The sequence below is a fragment of the Nyctibius grandis genome, chromosome 2 (assembly GCF_013368605.1).
Source record: "Nyctibius grandis isolate bNycGra1 chromosome 2, bNycGra1.pri, whole genome shotgun sequence".
NCBI classification, from domain to species: Eukaryota; Metazoa; Chordata; class Aves; order Nyctibiiformes; family Nyctibiidae; genus Nyctibius; species Nyctibius grandis.
In genome coordinates, this window is record NC_090659.1 from 71,402,798 (window position 1) to 71,417,468 (window position 14,671).

The following is a 14,671-nucleotide window of genomic DNA, read 5'->3' on the forward strand; positions in this document are numbered from 1 at the left end:
CCTGCCACTTTTCCTTTTGCCATACCGGTATCTGGTTGACTTCCCACCCATTTTTCTCCCAGAAAGGAAGCCATTCGGTGCACTCCTTGGAGACAGTGAGAGAGTCAGTGTAGATGTAGACAGGAGAAGAAGATTGAGCCTCATGTTGGAAAACACTCCAAACAGCAATTAATTCACCCACTTGTGCACTACCTTCACCTTCTGTTATGATTTTCTCATCAGTCTGGGCTTGCAAAGCAGCAGCTCGATACTTCCACACTTTTCCCTCACGTTTGGCTGAGGCATCAGTGAGCCCAGTATTTGGTAATTGCTTGGAAAATGGAAGCACTACTTGTATGACAGGAGGTGGGAGGTTATTCTCATGATCTGGAGAGAATTCCTCCTGTATAGCTAATTTTTTAGGTGTGCCTTCTGATACGATAAAGATGCTACAATAATGTTCAATTTGTGCATGCCATTTCTGTACAGAAGCTCGTTGTGCCACCCCGTCAGGGGGAGGGGTCCCTGCTATTTCCTTAAAGGGGCCTCTGAGAATGATTTGTTGTTGACGAATGGTGTGCTCAGCCACTAGTAGTGCTAAGTTTACCACAAATAATTCTATTATCCACAACACTCTCCTTCGAGATGTACTATCTCTCTTTAAATTTATCAGGTTTGGGCGAGAGGGCCTCGCTAGAGGACACTTTGCCTCCATACGCCTCACATTTTTAGGTCCTGATTTCACTGGACCATATTTCCACCCATAGTTAATCAATTCTTGAGCTACTTCCCCCCAAGTCCACACCTTTTGTCCTGGGGTACGGCGATCCGGGGTTAAAACTCCAGTTAAAGCAGCTGCCACCCGATCACTCTGAGGGGTATTTCTGATAGTGCTTTGCAATTGAATTCCTAAGGTTTTCAATGAATCAGGCAAACCTCTAATCAGGGGAGTCATCCTCTCAGGATCTACCGGTATCATCATTGAGGATTCCTGCCTAAGCTTCAATTCCCGATCATACATCATTTGCAAACAAGCCGCCTTGTGCACATTCTCCACAAGCTGATCCACTGAGCCTGTAAGCGCAAGAGGATCTCCCCTCTCCAAGGGATTCAAACCTCCAGCCCAATAAGCTGCTCGCTGAGTGAGAGACCAAGGGGCTCTATTATCACCAGTAGTCAAAAACACTCCAGGTCCCCAATATCCCTCAGCTTCTCTTTCACTCAACAGAATCTGATCACCACCAGTTAATGACACTCTCCACACATACTCGTTCTCAGACTCCTTTGAACTGCGTGAAAAATCCCTTTTCAACTTAGCCAATTCAGTTGCTGTGTACGGCACCTCCTTAGTAACCATCTTAGGATTATGGTCCTCACTATCCTCATAAGCATATTCGACCTTAACCAGCGGTCGAAGGGGTTGCGTAGGACCCTGCGGTAAATCACATCGTGTCCTCGCTTCCTCTGGTTCCCCCTTGCGGTACAAACCATCCCCTTTGTGATCATCACCAGGGGTCGGGGCTGCATCAGCTGCCTGTGCACGACTCCGTCGCCCTCTGCAGTCACAAGCACGTAAGTTCTCCACAAAAGCCTCCTGCAAACACCTTACGTTCTCCCGCTCATTCTCTACTTCATCCTGCAGAGTTTTAACCCTTTCCTCCAATTCACAGTTTCTTTCCTCTAAAGTTGCCAACCGATCTTGCAACAACCGCACCAAAAGCTCTTTTGTCTGCGGCGTCTGTGCCGAGTCCTCCAACTCCTGATCTTGCGTTACATCAAATGCACTCAGAATTGCACCCATTCTCTCCAAGTTATTGATACCTTCCGAAAACTCAAGGATCCTGCCGACTACGCCAATTTATAAATGTCAGGTTCCGGATTTAAGGTCCGCCTCCAAAGCAAATCTAGAAATAAAATGCAGACAGCCCCCCCCCCCCGCCCCCTTACCCGTTCGCCTCCCCGAGAGAGAGGGAGAGAGAGAGAGACCCGCCTAATTAGTCAAAAAGGAGCAAATCTAGAAATAAAATGCAGACAATCCCTCTTCCAAGAGAGAGAGACCCGCCTAATTAGTAATTCCAGTGCAGCCCACGTGCGGCGTGCCTGGTTCAATGCAGACAGCCCGCGTGCAGGGCCCGCGAAAATTATAAATAATTCCAGTGCAGCCCACGTGCGGCATGCCTGGTTCAATGCGAACACCCGGTATGCTTAACCTGTCTGTAGGTAAAGCACCCCCAAAAAATCCTGACCCGAAATATTAAAGATTCGTGATCCTTGAGTTCAGACAAAGCACAACCGAGGCACGGTATCAACAAACTTGGCTCTGACTTTATTAGGTTCAACACTGAGGCAACTCAATATTCAAGGAAAAGAGAGAGAGAGAGGTAAAAGAAAGAAAGAAACAGAGAGAACAGTTGAAAGAGAAAGAAAAAGAAAATATTCACCACCCTGAGATCCAGCGGCGTCCTGCGGGAAATACCCCCTTCCTACTTGGAAGATGGCGGTGAGGGTCCCACGTGTTGAAGTGATCCAGCCTCTTTTATAGAGTTTTTCGGCAGAGTCATGTGACTGGGAGCCGTCAGTCAACAGTTCGCACCAATCACAGGTCCGAAGGCAGGACATGTCCGGTTCCTGCGCCGTAGGATTGGCCCCTTGCCAGGCTGTCACCGGAGACACGCATCCGGAGGCGGGTGGAGGGCGGGCGCCTAGTTTATTGCGCCATCTTACGTTGCCAGGCTCAGGCATTCCAGGCAGCCGCCATAAGATGTCGCCTGAGCACGTGGTTTACGATTTCTGAGACAATGCTAAAAAGGAAGGGCCAGATTCCCACAGAGGGTCTATTTGTGACCTGCTTGTTTCTGTAGGTAGCCAAGCTGGGGAAATGTAGGGAGATGTGGGTGGGTTTCTAAGGTTACAGTTAATCAACATTTTACTGCTTCAGTTGCAATGAGTTATGTTATTAATAGCATTGTGCCTGGCTAGGTGTTTTGGCAGTTACAGCCAAGTAATTTGTTTATGTTCAGCATTTTCTGTGAATTTAAAATTCAGTTTTGGTCAGTCTTGTGTGTGTGTTTTGGTGGGTTTTTTACTTCTTTTCTTAAAGCAAAAGAAAAACTCAACCATTTAAAACAAAATCTGCAGTATTCTGAATAGTTTTGGTGCCACAGCTAAAATACTTCAGTAAATAACCATTTGAAAATAGATGTATACTGAACAATGAGTAATGTGATCATTTGAAAAAGGAAACACAAGCAGGTGAGATAAACAGTTATGTTGTCCAGAAATTTGTTTTTCAGAATCATATGTGCTAAAATTATATTAAATTATTTCCGTTCAGGTTCATATAATTTCATTGCAGAATTAATATATTGGTCTTTCACTTTTTGCATTAATATTACAAATATTCATTGATGTATAATTTAAAACTGTGAGCGACGCTTCTTTTCTTTTTGCAATTCTGATGAATACATATTCAGATTAAAGAAGAGCATTTGCGATAACTTACAAGTGTACAGACACTATGAGCAACAGTTGCCTAGTATGCTCCAACTTTTCAGCCTTTTAATTTTTTTTTTTTGCTATAAAAATATATGAAAAGTTCTCGTATAAAATTGTTCAGTGGAAAGAAAATTTTCAGGATCTGCTTTTGCCTATTCATAAAATGCTAACAAGTCAGGCAGGCAAATATAAATATATAATGAAGTTAAGGCAATTTTCTTTCTAGAAGCTGAAAAGTTGTCTGTACTTGATTCCTAGTCACTAAAGGGCCATAAGTACAAATATTTTTCAAAAGATATTTTAAAAGCTCTTTTGCTGAGAAATATGCTGAACTATTTAAATATTTTTTCCTGCTACTGAGTAGCTTTAAATATAGGAAATATTCCTGTTGAAGTTTGCTATCTCTATGACAATCAGTAATGATAAATGCCCATAAAAGTAAAATAAAATCCTGTTAAAGTAGACAGTATGTTGAAAGTTGCTTTATTTTTGAACAGCACTGACAATCTTGCAATGAAAAATAATGTTAGTGCCTCAAAAGTGAAGTTCAGATAATAATTTAAAAATGTATTTGAGAGGGTGTGTGTTCAATAAATTGCTTCATGGGACATTTTTTTTTTATATATCTCAAAATTTGGTGGCAAATAGCCTTATTCAAGATACACTAGGGTACTCCGGTAGGCTTTCACCTAGTTCTCCAAAATATATTTACCCTCCTGTACATCTATGAGGGTGTTCCAGTTTCTAAAGGCTTTTCAAATGGCAATAGACAACGGAATTGAGCTTCCAAGCTAAAAATCTAGTTATCAGAATTTGCTTTGGCTAACCACATTAAGGCAAGTAGAGTCTTAAGGTAGAACACCTTTGTTCTGTTAAATGTAAAGAGAACTTAGGTTTATTAGATCAAATGTAAACATCTAAGTGTAGACATCCAAACTTAATTTAAATGAATCATACCTAAGTAAACCAAGCTACAGTTGTCGTCAAATTTATTTCACTTGCTATAGCTACATAATAGGCAGATAAAATCACAGCATAATTTTGGTTGGAAGGATAGGTCATCTGGTTTGGACAGCTCATGGACAACTTATTTCAGGCTGCACAGGACTGTGTCTGGTTGAGTTCTGAGTATCTCCAAGGATGGACACTCCACAATCTCTCTGGACAAGCTTTTCCAATGTTTGACTGCCTTAATTTATCATACTGCAACTTGTCTCTGTTGCTTTTATCCTATCACTGTGTGCTCCCAAGAAGTCTCTACCTCCGTTGTGTTATACCTCCACTTTAGGTAGTTGTAGACAACAATAAGATATCCCACCCCCCAACCCTTAGTTTTCTGGTTTTGGTAGACAGCCTTCAGCCTTTTCTTTTGTGGTGTGTACTTCAGCCTCCCAGCCACGTTGGTAGTCTTCCACTGGACTCAATTCAGTATGGCATTGTCTTTGTTATGCTAGGGAACTCCATCCTAGACACAGTACTATAGGCACAGCTTCTCAAGTGCCAAAGAGAGAGGAAGGATTATTTCCCTCATCCTATTGGGAGATGTCTTGGTAATACAGCCAGGATGCTGTTGGCCTGCTTTTCCACAAGGGCACACTGCTGTCTTACATTCAAATTGACCACCAGGATCTTCCTTACCATTTTCTGTAAAACTGCCTTCATCCCAGTCAGTTGCCAGCCTGTACTGCTGCGTATGGTTATTTCGGTCCAGCTGCAGGCTTTGCTTTTGTTGAATAGCATGAGTTTTTTTGTCAGCCCTTTTCTACAGCCTGGTGAGGATCCTTTGAATAGCAGCCTTGCCTTCCAGAGTACCAACTGGTCCCCTCAGTTTGGTATCATCTGTGAATTTGCTGAGGGTACAGTCTATCCCTTTATCTAGACATATAAAAAAACAGTATTGACCTCAACAAATGCCACCAGTAATCATCCACCAGCTAGACATGGTAATGCTAACCACAACCCTTTGAGCTCAGTGATACTGCTACTTTTCCTCTCACCGTATAGTCTACCTATCCAGCATATATCTCACCAATTTTGCTAGAAGTATATTAGGTGTCAATAGACTTGCAAAAGTCAAAGTAAACAGCAACCATTGCTCTCCCATCAAGCATAAAGCCAGTATTTCATTATAGAATGCAACCACATATGATTGTGTCTATATATTGATATGTTCTATATTTGCATAAGTGTATGATGTTGCCTTGGAATCCATTTACGAGCACATAAAGGGCAAGAAGATGTATAAGAATAGACAGCAAGGGTTTAATAGCATCAAATCACATTTGAATAACTTCAATTGTTTTCTGTGATGAAGTGACTATATGGATGGTAGAACAGTGGTAGATGTAATATATTTTGACTTTTGGAAGGCTTTTGACATAATATCCTTCCAAGCTTAAAGGATAGATATCAATAGCTCCATGTCCATTTGTCACTGGGAATGAGTGGAGTCCTTGGAGGTTGATAGTTGGGCACATGTTATTCAATATCTTTATCAACAACCATGGCGATGAGACAAAATGTACAGTCAGAAAATCTGTAGGCAAACCTAATTTGGAGGTAGTATCTAGCATATCTAACAAATCTTTGACCTAGAAATACCATGATAAACTTAAGGTCTGGACCGATGGAAAACTATTGAAGTTCCTTAAGGAAAAAAGCCATTTTCTGCATCCTGGGTAGAACAGCCCCAGACACTACTGCATGCTAAACAACTAGCTGAATGTCAGCTCTGCTGAAAAGGACTTGGGAATAACAATGAATGGATAAAAACCAGCTAAAATAAGGCATACTGTGATTCACTGGGAGAATTGTACCTGGCCAATCAAGGGAAACGATAGTTTTTCTCCACTCAGCACTAGCGAAGCCACAACTGGGACATTGTATCACTGTTGTTTATCTCTCACAGTTCAAGAGGGATATGGAGAAAATGGAGGGAGTCTGAAAAATTACACATATCCTAGAAGGTGTGTAAGAGGGAGCTGGGCTTGTTTAGTATGTCAAAGAGAAGGCTAAGAGGTGATTTTAAAGCTGCCTGCAAGTACTCAAAGGACAGTGTCCCAAGATATTTGTTTGAATTCTCCCAGGCTGATGTGGGAACTGAGTACTTCCTGAAAACGTTTTCAGTTGTAAGAAAAAAAAAAGTTTTGTAAAAAGATGCAGCTGAATTAAATTACTTATTATTCCAAGGGCACTAGAAAGGTCTAGTAGTAATATCACAAAAAGCCTGAGCCTTTAAGCATCATTGGACAACCTCTGAAAATACCAGGCCCTTTGTTGATTTACACAGAAGTATTCTTAATTTGCTTAGGTGTATCTAACACTGATGTGCTTGGCATTGTCAAAACAGTGAAATGTGCAGTAATAAATGTTCCATCCTAAAAAATAATGTGTTGCACATTGGGCTGAGATGCCCATCAGATTAGCAGCTGCTAATCTGGTGTTCCCAGGCTCGCAGCCTGGAATTTTGATGCCCACATTCGATTTCAGTCCCATATTAGGCAAATAATACATACATAGGTTTAGTTACATATGCTCCAGGGAATAGAGGCCATTAATGGTTCCACTAAAAATTAAGAGAAAGAAGCAAAATTGAAAGTTGATAAATATATTCACACCATACGTTTTAGCAATCTAATTTTACATGCCTGTGTCAGCAGCCTAAACTCTGTTCAGTCGCTTGAAAACATTTTCTGGAGGAGTCTTTATGTAGGCTGTTTCTTATGATTATATATGCTCTCACTTCAGTACTTAAATGAAGAATGCTTTTTTGCTATATAAAGGAGATAAATGGCACTGATGAGAACAGATCAAGGTTTTCAGGCTGACTCTTCCTAGTTCCCTAGTCACTGGGCTCTATTGTCACTTGAGGTTTTTTTCATCTACCTCAAGATCATAATTTTATTCTTGCATTTCTGTAAGAACAAGAAGATCTTTGTTGAACAAAATAGTTCTGTACACAATGGCAGCTATTTACTGAAAAGGAAGGAACTAGAAACACATAATATCTGGTGTTTCTTGCATTTCTTGTGCCCTTCTCCTCTGCATCCACCCCAACTGACTGAAGCCCCCAGCAGTGGACATGGCCTGGCAGGGTCAGGGGCAGAAGCAGGAGCAGGGTCAGAGCAGGTCTTTCTCAGGGACAGAGGCAGCCTTTGGGGGTTGGAGTTGATTCCCCTTGCTCCCCACCCTACTCTTAAGTGAGTGTCCTCCTGGTGGGAGCTGCTGCTTGCTTGGGGGCAATGACTTGAAAGACCCCAGGGGTGGAGGTACACAATAGCCCTTTGTTGGGGCCCCAGGCCAAGGGGGCCCACCCACCGTGGGCACCTCGCTTCTCCCAGCAGCCTTAGGAGTCAGGGTGACACTGGGATAAATGCAAAATCAAAGAGAGTAAATAGATACTACAAAGTTTTCTTTTAGAACAAGTAAATTTCATTATTAATGGCTTTTCATTATTAAAGGGTTTTCTGTCCTGAATAGACAATTCTGACTTGCAGTGAATTCTCAACTCTGTATACATAGTGTGACCCTTTTAGACCACGACAGGATTTCGAGTGTAACGCTTGCTCCTGTTATGGATGGGATTCCAGTGTCCACCATCTAGGAGGTAAGCTCAGGTCTAAGCATCTAAACTTAGGTACCCATGTGCAGGCTGGGTGTCTAAGCTCACGTTATCAGCAAAGTAGTTAAGGAGAATAAGTCTGTTTCCTAAACAAGGTGCTCTAAGGCATCTGAGACATCCACATGCACTTGGCAGATACAACACAGGACTACATATGTCTTTCTCAAGCGGCAGTTAAATTCAGGTGAGATGTCACAGGGGTGTTAAATGGCATAAGATGCCAAAACTCTACCCTGCCTAAGGAAGCTATCTCATTGTGATCAATAGACTCAGTGGAATTTGGAGAGTGATCTGCTCACATTAAAGTATACACCTGTACTGATAAGTTGAATCCCATTCCCTGTGTACACCAACATAGATTATACTACCTATATATTAGATTTTCAAATGAAAATGTAGATTTTTTCTTTTTATATATACTGCATGACAGTTGGCAATGAAGAAAATCTTGTATAATATTTGTATGCAAATGTGGTAAACCTTAAAAATAAAAAAAAAATAATTGTCCTGGTTTGGCCTAAACCAGGCCGATTTTCCTTTCAGTGATTTTTACTTTCAGCTAAGTCTCCTCTAAGTAACTGCACTTTCTGAAACTAACTACATGTTTTGCAGACAGTGTCTGCTTCCAGGACTGATAACGCTCGAAGTTTGTAGTTATCGCTGAGGCACCGGTAGGGATGTTGTGCAGTAAGGCTCTTGCTGTACTTAGTCTTAGAGAAACCAAGGTCACTGCTGAATTCCTCACTGCTTACGAGTGAAGAGCCGAAGGGGGGTTGCAGCTGCAGGGGGGAGCAGACAGGGCAGGTGACCCAAAATTGACCAACGAGGGTATTCCATCCCATACACGTCATTCTCGGTATAAAGCGGGGGGATCACGAGGGTCTCGCTCTTGCTCGCTCTTGCTCTCTTTCTGCTATGGCCGGTGTCCAACGAGGACTCCGACTGTTTTCCTGCTGCCCCCGATCCCGATCTGTGCATCCCTGAATCCAGCTCTCGACCGTTGCTAGGCCCAGCCTGGGCCTTCCCGGAGCCTGCCCTGCAGTGCCGGTGGTGACGTTGCCGACATCGGGGGAGCTCGATCTTGGTTTTGTATATATATTTGTATATATTTGATTATTCCAATATTATTATTATACTCTTTTTCATTATTATAGGTTTATTAAAACTGTTTTAACTTTCCAACCCGTAAGTCTCTCTCCCTTTTCCTTTTCCCTTTCCCTTCGGGTCGGGGGGGGGAGGGTTAACAGAGAGCGTCTGCTGCAGGTTTAATCGCCAGCCCAGCTTTAAACCGTGACAGATTTATTGGCGCCCAACGTGGGGCTCGAGAGAAGCTCCAACAGGTTCCTCTGATAAGTCGAATCCAAGCTCCGGCGGGAGGAGACCCGGAGAGCTCAGCTGAGAGAGTATCAGATTTCTTCCTTTAAGATTTACGAGGGGTTGGAAATTAAAACAGATAGTGAAGATGCTGATGTCATTTTTGAGTACTGTGTTATCTCGTCTTTTTATAGAGTTTCTTTCACAGTTGAGTATTGCAATGATGCCTTACCTGCCGTGGGCACTGTGTTATTGTTTGCTTCTTATGAATGTTTACATGCAGTTTAGCAGTGGGCGCTGGTCGAAATGTATTGTTTTGGTATAGGGTTTGATACTGATTTATGCCGTGATAAACTGGGCAGTTACTATTCCAATCTCTTATCTCTATGACACAATGATGGGCAGTTTTAATCGCGAATCAGTAGCAGCGACTTCATCTGCACGCTCCAGGCGTCCTTTAGCTGATTCTGTTAATGATTACACTTCCAGTTTTACTGCAGGAAATAGTACCTTCTCCTTTTCTGCCAAGCTGATTCCTCTAGATTTTGTGAAATTAGGATGGTGCTGTCTAGGTGGCATGTTTTTATTTTCGGTTGTCCTGAATGTGTTTCTGATGTGGGATAAGATTAAATATCGGTGCAGGGACAGTTGTAGGTGTTGTGCAGCCACCTCAGATCCTACAGCATGTGCTGCCGCTACAGCCACTAAATCCACTGAAACCTCAGCAGCCTGCACCACAGCTGCTACACCCCCCAAGATGGCCACTGCAGCTACTCAGACTCTAACGAGTCTCAGCACTCCCACAACAGCCACTGCATCTACTCAGACCCCAGCATCTAACGAATCTGTACCAATTGCTCCTGTAACCAGGAAGAAATACCAAAAGAAATCAGCTCATGAAGAGGAGGATGATGACTCAGAGCCTTCTAAGGCAGAGCCATCATATGACCCAGGTGAGGGCCCTTCTCAGGCAGAGTCAGGGCCCGACACAGATGGGGGTTCCCTTGATCGTCATTTTAAAGCAGACCCATCACAGAAGAAAGGTCGTTCTAAAGCAGAACTATCACAAGAGGAGGACTCGGATGTAGAGATAACCTACCACTCCTTATCCCTGAAGGACCTGAGAAATATAAGGAAAGATTTCAGCCGTTATGATGGTGAGCCAATTATTACCTGGCTGCTCCGATGCTGGGATAATGGGGCAGATAGCATGCAATTAGACGGCAGAGAAGCCAGACAGTTGGGATCCCTGTCCAGAGGTGGTGGTATTGATAAGGCGCTTGCAAGAAAGTCAAACACTATCAGTCTCTGGAGGCGACTCTTGTCAGCTGTAAAGAGCAGGTATCCCTATAAAGATGATGTTATGAGCCACCTGAGCAAATGGACCACTATAGAAAAAGGTATTAACTACCTTAGAGAACTAGCTGTGCAAGAGATCATTTATAGACACCCACGGGAAATTGTAGATCCTGTAGATCCTGATGAAGTGGAATGCAACCGATCCATGTTCCGGAAGGTTGTGAAGAATGCTCCACCGACATACACCCATACATTGTCAATATTAGTATGGGGAGAAGATGATATGGCACGACCTAGTGTGGGTGAAATGGCTAACTGTATGCAACAGTATGAAGATAGTATTTCTTCCCCACTGCAGGCACGCATCTCGGCTGTGGAAAAACTGACTAAGGAGAACAAGGACTCATTTAAACAACTGTCAGACAAACTGTCCAGGATCGAGAATAAACTTGACTCTCTACCTACACAGGCGCGCGTTGCAGCCGTTAAGAGAAAACGCTCTCCTACAGGACCAGCTCAAAGGAAACGGAACACATCACGAGGTATCCTGTGGTTTGCCCTGCGTGGTTATGGGGAGGACATGAACAGATGGCATGGACAACCTACCAGTACCCTACAGGCACGAGTACGTGAGTTGCAAGCTAAAAGAAATACCAGAGAGAATTTTTCTAGGAGGATGGCTGCTCCAGTTACCAGTGAGCAGGACCCCAGTCAGGGTAGATGGGCCTCAAATTCCTTTTTCCAAAGTGTGAATAGGAGAAATGAAGGTCCAGTCCCTGTGAGCAGCACGAATCCATTTCTTGATTAGGGGGGCCCTGCCTCCAGCCAGGTGGAGGAAAGGGACAACCGAGTTTATTGGACTGTGTGGATTCGATGGCCTGGCACATCAAAACCACAAAGGTATCGAGCCCTGGTAGACACTGGTGCACAGTGCACCCTAATGCCATCGGATCATAAAGGGGCAGAATCTATCAGTATTTCAGGAGTAACAGGAGGATCTCAAGTGTTATCTGTATTGGAGGCCGAAGTGAGCCTAACTAAAAATGAATGGAAAAAGCACCCCATTGTGACTGGCCCAGATGCGCCATGCATCCTTGGCATAGACTACCTCAAGAGAGGGTATTTTAAGGACCCAAAAGGGTATAGATGGGCCTTTGGTATAGCAGCTGTAGAGACTGAGGACATTAAACAGCTGTCTACCTTGCCTGGCCTCTCAGAGGATCCTTTTGTTGTGGGGTTGCTGAAGGTTGAAGAACAACAGGTGCCAATTGCTACTACCACGGTGCACCGACGACAATATCGCACCAATCGAGACTCCCTGATCCCCATTCATAAACTGATTAGACAATTAGAAAATCAAGGAGTGATTAGCAAGACTCGCTCACCCTTTAATAGTCCTATATGGCCAGTGCGAAAGTCTGATGGAGAATGGAGATTAACTGTGGACTATCGTGGCCTAAATGAAGTTACGCCACCGCTGAGTGCTGCTGTGCCAGACATGCTAGAACTTCAATATGAACTGGAGTCAAAGGCAGCCAAGTGGTACGCCACCATAGACATAGCTAATGCATTTTTCTCTATTCCTTTGGCACCAAAGTGCAGGCCACAGTTTGCTTTTACCTGGAGAGGTATCCAGTATACCTGGAATCGACTGCCCCAGGGGTGGAAACACAGTCCTACTATTTGCCATGGACTGATCCAGACTGCACTAGAAAAGGGTGGAGCTCCAGAACATTTGCAATACATTGATGACATCATTGTATGGGGTGATACAGCAGCAGAAGTTTTTGACAAAGGGGAGAAGATCATCCAAATTCTTCTGAAAGCTGGTTTTGCCATAAAAAGAGGCAAGGTCAAGGGACCTGCACGGGAGATCCAGTTTTTAGGGATTAAATGGCAAGATGGGCGTCGCCAGATCCCGATAGAGGTGATCAACAAAATAACAGCTATGTCCCCACCAACTAACAAAAAGGAAACACAAGCCTTCTTAGGTGTTGTGGGTTTCTGGAGAATGCATATTCCAGATTACAGCCAGATTGTACGCCCTCTTTATCAAGTGACCAGAAAGAAGAATGATTTTCAGTGGGGCCCTGAACAACGACAGGCCTTTGAACAGATTAAACAAGAGATTGTGCATGCAGTAGCCCTTGGGCCAGTCCGTACGGGACAAGATGTTAAAAATGTGCTCTACACCGCAGCTGGGGACAATGGTCCTACCTGGAGCCTCTGGCAGAAAGTACCAGGGGAGACTCGAGGTCGACCCCTAGGATTTTGGAGTCGAGGATACAAGGGTTCCGAGGCCAATTACACTCCAACTGAAAAAGAGATACTGGCAGCATATGAAGGAGTTAGAGCTGCCTCAGAGGTAATTGGTACTGAAGCACAACTTCTCCTGGCACCTCGATTACCAGTACTAGGCTGGATGTTCAAGGGTAAGGTTCCCACTACCCATCATGCAACCGATGCTACATGGAGTAAATGGATTGCATTAATTACACAGAGGGCTCGAATAGGAAACCCTAATCGCCCAGGAATCTTAGAAGTGATTATGGACTGGCCAGAAGGCAAAGACTTCGGAATGCCACCAGAAAAGGAGGTGACACGTGCTGAAGAAGCCCCACCATATAATGAACTACCAGAGGATGAGAAGCAGTATGCCCTGTTCACCGATGGATCCTGCCGTCTTGTAGGAAAGCATCGGAAGTGGAAAGCTGCTGTATGGAGTCCTATACGATGAGTCACAGAAGCCACAGAAGGACAAGGTGAATCAAGTCAATTTGCAGAGGTAAAAGCCATCCAGCTGGCTCTAGACATTGCTGAACGAGAAAAGTGGCCAAGGCTGTATCTTTATACTGACTCATGGATGGTGGCAAATGCCTTGTGGGGGTGGTTAAAACAGTGGAAGCGAAGCAACTGGCAGCGTAAAGGTAAACCTATTTGGGCTGCTGAACTGTGGCAAGATATTGCTACTCGGCTAGAGAAACTAGTCGTGAAGGTACGTCATGTAGATGCTCACGTACCTAAAAGTCGGGCAACTGAGGAACATCGAAACAACCAACAAGCAGATCAGGCTGCTAAAGTGTTCCAAATAGATTTGGACTGGGAACATAAAGGTGAACTATTTTTAGCTCGGTGGGCTCATGACACTTCAGGTCATCAAGGGAGAGATGCAACATACAGATGGGCTCGTGACCGAGGGGTGGACTTAACTATGGACTCTATTGCACAGGTTATCCATGACTGTGAAACATGCGCCGCAATTAAGCAAGCCAAACGGTTAAAACCTTTGTGGTATGGGGGGAGGTGGTTGAAATATAAATATGGGGAGGCCTGGCAAATTGACTACATCACACTCCCTCAAACCCGCCAGGGTAAACGCTATGTGCTTACCATGGTGGAGGCGACCACCGGATGGCTGGAAACATACTCTGTGCCCCATGCCACTGCCCGGAACACTATTCTGGGCCTTGAAAAGCAAATCTTGTGGCGACATGGCACGCCAGAGAGAATTGAGTCGGACAATGGTACTCATTTCAAAAACAGTCTCATAGACAACTGGGCCAAAGAGCATGGCATCGAATGGGTATATCACATCCCCTATCATGCACCAGCATCTGGGAAAGTTGAACGGTATAATGGGGTGTTAAAAACTACCTTAAAAGCAATGGGGGGTGGAACCTTTAAAAACTGGGATAAGCATTTGGCACAAGCTACCTGGTTATTTAACACCAGGGGATCTATCAACCGAGCTGGCCCTGCTCAGTCAGATCTTTTACATACAGTAGAAGGGGATAAAGTCCCTGTGGTGCATGAAAGGAATCTGTTGGGAAAAACTGTCTGGGTTCTTCCTGCTACGGGCAAAGGTGAACCCATTCGTGGGATTGCTTTTGCTCAAGGACCTGGATGTACTTGGTGGGTGATGCTGCAGGATGGTAGAGTTCGATGTGTCCCTGAAGGTGATCT